General features: G+C 40.2%; 1 long non-coding RNA gene across 1 annotated transcript; it reads left to right on the top strand.

Moving 5' to 3' along the window:
• On the top strand, positions 1–6,920 carry LOC150054137 (uncharacterized). The gene is made up of 3 exons (XR_016537919.1): positions 1–251; positions 6,158–6,229; positions 6,754–6,920. It is a non-coding gene; the product is annotated as an uncharacterized LOC150054137 (long non-coding RNA).
• Positions 6,921–7,595: the final 675 nt, after the last annotated feature.

Here is a 7,595-nt window from a genome sequence, read left to right on the forward strand (position 1 = left end):
CAATATCAATCATAGCAACCAGATTATGTAGGATTTTATAAATATATTACAGTAAGAAGTTAGGATTTGACTCTGAACGTGATGGAAAAGGAGTGTTTTAAACCAAGAATGACACTATCAGATTTCTAGTTTCTAAAGATAATATTTGGCTGTTTTGTGTGGAGGGAGAGACTTAGAGAAAAAAAGAAGAGAGACTAGGTATGATGCAATTGCCATGAAGATGAGAAATATACCATGGAAATTGGAAAATGGTGAGAAGTGATGAGACTCAAGATTATTACTTTCAAATTATACTTCTTTCATAATTTTCTTATTGTAGGCTAGGAACTATTTTCTCAATTATGTCGTACTTCATTTGTCTTTCTCTATCGTCAGACCCAGTGGTATAGACCATTATAGATAATCAATGAATGGAAGGCAGACTGTGGTGGTGTTTCTGTTAATTTTTTTAATCCTGCATTGAATTGTTAATATCTATACTTAAAGCTTAAGGAATGACATTTTAAATTTTGTCCCTTTGTAGCCTTTAGCTGCACTGTGATTTGCAAACAGAACAAGACAGGATTTAGACTAGAACTCTCCTGACACCAGGAAATCTGAACTAGTCATTATTGGCCTGAGAATGAAATGTGCTCATTAACAAAGAAAATTGGAAAGTAGGCGGCATTTTTCCATTAGTACTTTGCTTTCTGAAGCATTAATGGGCCTTGCCACTGCTCCAGAAACTATTAATAATTCTCCCATTGGTGTTCAAACACAGTACTACTGACCTATCATCAGTAGGGCATGAGATTCAAATTTCTTAATTGTTTAGCGAGTACAATGATGGATATTATATTAATCAAAGTTATTTTTGTTCTGATTAACAGAAATCAACAACTGCTAATTTAACAAAATGCCCCATTTATTATTTAAGTGTGAGTTCCATCTCTACTATCAAAGTAAATCATCCAGCACTACCACTGAGCTACATCCCAGCTCCAACTGTGTGTCCTCCTCCTTCCCTCCTCCCTCCCTCCCTCTTTCCTTCCCTTCCTCCCTTCCTTCTTCCCTCTTTCTCCTCTTCTTCTTATTCTTTCTTTCCCTTTCTTTTTCTCTCTTTCCCTCTCCCTCTTGCCTTCCTCCCTCCTTTCTCCCTCCCTCCATATTTCTTTCTTTCCTTTCCTTTCTTCCTTCTTTCCTTTCTTTATCTTTCCTTCCCTTATCCCCCTCTCCCTCCCTCCCTCTCTTTTTCTTTCCTTCTCTTTTTTCTTTTTCTCTCTTCTTTCTTTCTTTCTTTCTTTCTTTCTTTCTTTCTTTCTTTCTTTCTTTCTTTCTTTCTTTCCCTTTCTCTTTCCTCCATCTATTTCTCTTTCTCTCCCTCCCTCCCTCTCTCTTGCTTTCTCCTTCTGGTTTCTCCTTCTCTTCCTCCACCTCCCCCACCCCACACATTTCTTGAAAGACAGAGTCTTGCATGTGCCAATCAAGCACTTCACTACTGAGATAAACACTAAGCTGTCATCCAATGCAAGAATGTTTTGTGAAAGTGCAAGAGCAGAATTGCAACTAATCAGTGGAATCAGAAATCAGAAAACGTGGGGCTGGGAGTTTGGCCTAGTGGTAGAATGCTTGCCTATCATGCATGAAGACCCAGGTTTGATACCTCGGTCCACATACAAAGAAAAAAGCTGGAAGTGGTGCTATGGCTCAAGTGGTAGAGGACTAGCATTGAAAAAGCCCAATGACAGTGCTCACGCCCTGAGTTCAAGTCCCAGAAGTGGCAAACAAACAAACAAAAAATCAGGAAACCAACAAGACTCCCTTTTCCTTGTTTCTGTACCTTTTCTCTTTCTCATTTTTGTTTTATCTCTACCTTCTTTCTTCAGCCCAGCTTTTTTACTTTACTTTGCCACATTCACAACAATAAACTCAAACTAAGTGCATTGAGCTTTCAAATGACTGAGGCTTTGTCTGTGGCCACCTTATTATTATTTATTTATTTATTTATTTTTGTGGGTCATTGACTTGAACTCAGCCTGGGAGCTGTCCCTGAGCTCTTCAGCTCATGGCTACTGCCCTACCCCTGGGCCTGGTCTCTGTCCCTGAGCTCTTCAGCTCAAGGCTACTGCCCTACACTTGAGCCAAGCCCCACTTCCCATTCTCTAGAGGGATGAGTCTCACGTCCTTTTGTGCCTGGGCTGGCTTTGAACCTTGATCCTCAAGTCTCAGCCTCCTGAGTAGCTAAGATTACAGGGGTCAGCCACTTCATCCAGCCTGGCCACCTTATTCTTTTTTTCCCCCATATATTTTTATTGTAATTATTAGAAGGGTTACATTATATTCATCAACTAGAAGATGAATTACTTCACATACATTGATACCCTTTCTCATGTATTGGTCCCCATTTCCCTCCCCCACTCCCGCCCCTCATCTTGTTTTCCCCCCTTCCCAATCCTATTTCAAATAACCAAATAAGCATATATGCAATATATCCGATAACAAGATGAAATACTGTACAATATGAGATAACCAAGGGACAGCAAAAGAGATGAGAGATCACATAGTATATTAAGGACAACAATCACTCATTATATGGCTTTTGTTTCTATATCATGGAGGTCCTTTCATTTAGCATCATACTATATGGCCTTATATATCTAAGATTTGTTCTATTGTAAATCTCTGCTAGGAGAGCCCAAGGTTTCTACTGACTATGATAAATGAGGGAAAGCATTGAGCCTATGTTCCTTTGAGTCTGGCTTACTTCACTTAATACGATTTTTTCTAAGTCTTTCCATTTCCTTACAAATGTTGGACACCTTATTCTTAACTTGGTTGTTCTACCTTATTTCAGCTTTGATAATAATCATAGGAGACAGGGTCTATAAAACATATTTCCTAAGGGAAGAGCCCAAGGTACAGAGAGAGCACAACATACTAAGTAATTCACACTAATCAATGGTAGGACTAACTGCTAACTGAATAATGCAACCTTAATCACACTGTATTATGGTTTCTTCCTGCAGGTAAAGCCTTTTAGGTACCCTGCTGGCTTTCTTGGTCTTATATAATGCCACTTGCTACTTTTTCTATCCTAAAAATCCAGAAATGCCTATTTTTAAGTGAAACACACATACACACACACAACACACACACACACACACACACACACACACACACACACACACACACACACCAATAAAACACCCAAATAACCAGTAGGAAAGAACTAAAAAGTAAAATCTTCAAAGTAGCCAAAATGCTGGGTTGTCTTCTCTTCATATTAAACCTCTAGTGTATATGTGCCACCTCATTCAGGCTTTCTGAAAAACTAACACTTTCATTCTATCATGACACCTGGGGTGGGCCAGGAATGCAGCCTAGTGGTAGAGTGCTTGCCTAGTATGCATGAAGACCCAAATTTGATTCCTAGTATCATATAACATAGAAAAGCCAGAAAGTGGTGCTGTGGCTGAAGTATTAGAACTCTAGCCTTGAGAAAGCTGAAGGACAGTGCCCAGGCTCTGATCTCAGGCTCCAAAACTGGCGAAAAACCAAAACCAAACAAAAACAAAAACAAAAACAAAAAAGACACCTGGAAAATCTCCACTTCCTGAACTTTAAATTCCAGACTCATTACATGGAGAAAACAGCTCTTCACCAGACAAAAGCATTAAGAATTCAACTAATTATCTTCACAAACTGAAAAAAATATAAGAAAATTGATTTGCCTTTGATTCACATCTCAAATCATAACTTCTTGTTGGAAATATAATGAACTCTTTAAACAGGAAGAAATGGAATGTTATTTTTACCATACTTGTCTTATTGTCCACATAGAGTACACTTCCATTACTTGCCAAATTCTGAAAGGACTCTGTTGAAGTTGGTAGCAAGAGAATCTCCTAACTAAGCAGGCAGTAATTGCTATTATTTATGTTCAATTGGTATTAATAGAGAGGTTAATTACTTTCTTCTGAGCTATCATTTAATATTCAGAATATACCACTCTTGACATTCATAACACAAAGTGTTAAAAAGTGAATTCAGAAAGACATCGTGAGAAGGAAATAACTCTAAATTCCTTTCATAACTATACAAAAGCCACACTATGGAGTTAGATCCAAACAAAGAAAAAGCATCTAAGTTGCTAGGTAATGCACAGGACTCTAAAGAATGTTCTTTGCTCATTAGAGCTTATTTTGCTTAGAGAAAAAGCTATGATTAGGGAAGGGGGACTGGAAATACATAATGTTAGCATCATTCCAAATTCGCTTTCACATATGAAGCATTAGAATTTATTGGTTGTGTGACTGGAACTCTTCCTTCCTTTGAGTAGACTGCATTCCATGCTAAGAACAATCATAACTTAAGGGATTGGATCCACTTTGCTCTAGATTAGTTTGCTGCATCAGGTGCTCCTGAGTACTGACTTGGTGTTGTAAACCATCCGAAAGAAAGCTCCTTAAAACGGCAAAAGGGTTCCTGATTACAAGGCATCCTTGAGAATAATGTGCTTCACCTCTGGTGGATGTCCTGCCTGTGGATGCCATCTTGGGGTTTCCCCTTATGGTACTGCTTTTCTGCAGAGCAGAATGGCTTCAGGTGTGAAGGTATAATGTTGCATTGACTTCTGAGTAAAGAAACTGGAAAAGATATAAAAATAATGCAGGTTCATGGCTGATATAAGCCTTACATCTTCAGTTCAACCTTTTCCTTTTACAAAGATAACTGGAAATCTGCCTGATTAGACAAATGTGCTTGTCTAGAGAGGAGGGAGCAAGGAAGGTACAAGCAGAGTTATCTGTAGATTGTCTCATCCTCTTAGGATAAAGACCACAACTGTGATTTTGCTAGGTGTGTCCAGTCTCCTGCTGCTTAGCATCCTAAGCCACTTGACAGAGCTCTGTCCTGTCTACTTCCTCAAATGTCCCCGATTCCTTTTGTCTCAAATTGCTATTACTGCCACCACAATACCTGCTTAGCATTCTGCCTTTTGTATCCCCTGCAAAGAATCTTCTCTGTTTCTTGCTTTCATGTCACTCATATACCTCATCTGACTGTTTTTAATTTTTTAAATTAATATTAACCTTCTCCTCCCACCCCATTTTCAGTAGGCTTCATAGGGTATGGCTTGTGGGAGTTCTTCATCTCCATTTAGTTACTGCATAGTGCCTGATTCACAGCACATGGTCAACATGTATTGTTCAGTGGAAGTATTCTTTTCATTGAGGCAGATTAGGTGTAGGAGAAGTTTAACAGAGTTATCAAATTGAATACACATGAGGATTTTTTGCTAGGGAGATAGATTTTCTAGATATAGCTCAGTATCCCTACTAGCTGCCATTTGGTGGTGAATAGTTCCATCACAAACTGGTAGAAACTCTTCAGCAAGACCACATATAACATTAACTTACACAGGTATAGGAAGGCCAATAGAATAATGTTGAGGTCTAAAGCACCATTAAAACACCTATAAAATGCTTCATTTTAGGGGTTGGGAGTTTGGCCTAGTGGTAGAGTGCTTGCCTAGCATGCACGAAGACCCGGGTTCAATTCCTCAGTGCCACATACATAGAAAAAAGCCAGAAGTGGTGCTGAGGCTCAAGTAGTAGAGCCCTATCCTTGAGAAAGTCCAAGGACAGTGCTCAGGCCCTGAGCTCAAGCCCAGGACTGGCGAAAAAAGTGCTTCATTGTATAGAAAAGGAAAATAAGACTTGTTTTGTCACCAAGTGCATTCAAACACTGAGAAAACCAGAGTCAATGGCTTTGTACAACTATTGCCCTGATAGTGATATTCGCTGATATTCCCTGTGAAGCCATTTATAAATGTTAAGTCCTCATATTCTTCACATTCCTATAGTTCTGACATTCTTAGTAATGTTAAGAGTTGCAACAGAGGAGGGGGTAGGTGAAGGAAGAGAGGAAAGGAGGGAGAATGAAGTCAAGAGCTCATTGTATATACCGCAAATTTAAAAAGAAATAAGGGAAATGGTGGGTGGAAGGCGAGTGAAGGGATGACACAGATCAAGATGCCTTGTATATGTACATCGCTTTGTTAAATGGCCAAAAATTCAATATGCATCCTAAGTTTTTTTAAGTGAAGGAGAGGGTGGGCTATGAGGGGTGGCTGGAAATGTTGTAAGACTATTATTCATAAACTGCTTTGCTTATATAGGTACTTACAGATAATCAAACTCTCAAGAAAGGAAAGGAAAAAGAATAAAATGAAAATTTAAAAAGCCACAAGGTCAGTTAGCATTGTTGGTAGAAGTTTTGAGGGTGATCCTTTCCTTCCCTCCATGAAGTCCTCTCTTCAGGATGATCTGCAACCTGCAATCTGAAGCTCTGTCTCATGGGCTGGCATGAATGGGTCGTAATCCCTCTTGTAGTAGATATGCTCCCCTTCCTTTCTTGCTGCTTGCCCAGGACTCAGGGGCAGGTCAGTTACCTACCACCAGCTGGGATAATTGCACAGGCCTTGTCACTACTTATGTGAGGCCCCAGCGGGAGCTGCACCCTCACTCACCAACGTAAACTGCAAGCCAGCCATTCTCTTGTGGTGGCTGCAGCAGGCCTAAGGAGCAAACCCAGCTCTTGCTGGCCAGCTTGGGCCGCAGGTGGGCTTCTGGGATTAGGAGCCCTTCTTCTTGTTTCTGTGGGACTCAGGGGTTTCACCTGTGTTGGATGTCCTGCGTATGGGCCTCTTTCCTGGATTCCCCCAGGTGCGACCACTTCTCAGGTGTGCAGTGTGGTTCTGTTTACTTTCCGCAGAGCATCAGAGAATGGTGGCTGCTGTGTGTGCCTGCGTTCCTGTCCTTGTCCAAGCCTTCAGATCTCAAGACCAAGTTTTGTTTCCCTCCACTGGGATGGTGAGCGCGTGGGTTTCCAGAGGAAAGCAAAGCAAAACAACAACAAAAGGCCAGGAGAATGAAAACCACAGACCCATGTCGACAGTGGGGTCTTCAGGGGATCTGCTGTAAGCTGCGCCAGGCCATGACTCCATCATCGTAAGTGAGACATTTGTTTGATTTTTCTCCGGCTTTTAAAAGTTTAACATTTGATATGGCTTGGTTGGCACCAAACTCTGACCACATATACATCTGTTTCAATTAGGATTTTATGACCTTGGTTCTTGGAGATTCATCTAAGATTTCTCCAAGTTTTTTTTTCTTGACAAAGCCCACAGTTTCTCTTAACAGTCTATCACCTGAGCTTTGGTAGTTAAATACTCACAACAAAACTCTTTTCCTATTTGGCAGCATGTTTGCTTTTCAGATTGTGTATGTGGATACAATTTGTGAAGTGGATACCAAGTGGCCAACTAGTCTTAAAACAACTCAAGCTCTTAACACTAGGTGGCGGACTAGAGTCACCTTACTATTCTTAGAAAAGACGTGCTCTTCAAAGCAAGGACATTTTCAGCCTTGAAATATATATATGAAGTAGCAGAATACAGCGTGACATGAGTGTGATTTTGTCTTTATGCGCTTAAAAGCTATTAACTAATTATATCTTACACTCCCAACTAACTTTCTTATGAGTAGTTGTGCTCCAGAATAAAGGACTAAGAAAAGGACTATTATAATCTTACTACCCAGCTGTGTTTAGGTGGG

Source organism: Megascapheus bottae, chromosome 15 (assembly GCF_031878675.1).
Source record: "Megascapheus bottae isolate mThoBot1 chromosome 15, mThoBot2.hap1, whole genome shotgun sequence".
NCBI lineage: Eukaryota > Metazoa > Chordata > Mammalia > Rodentia > Geomyidae > Megascapheus > Megascapheus bottae.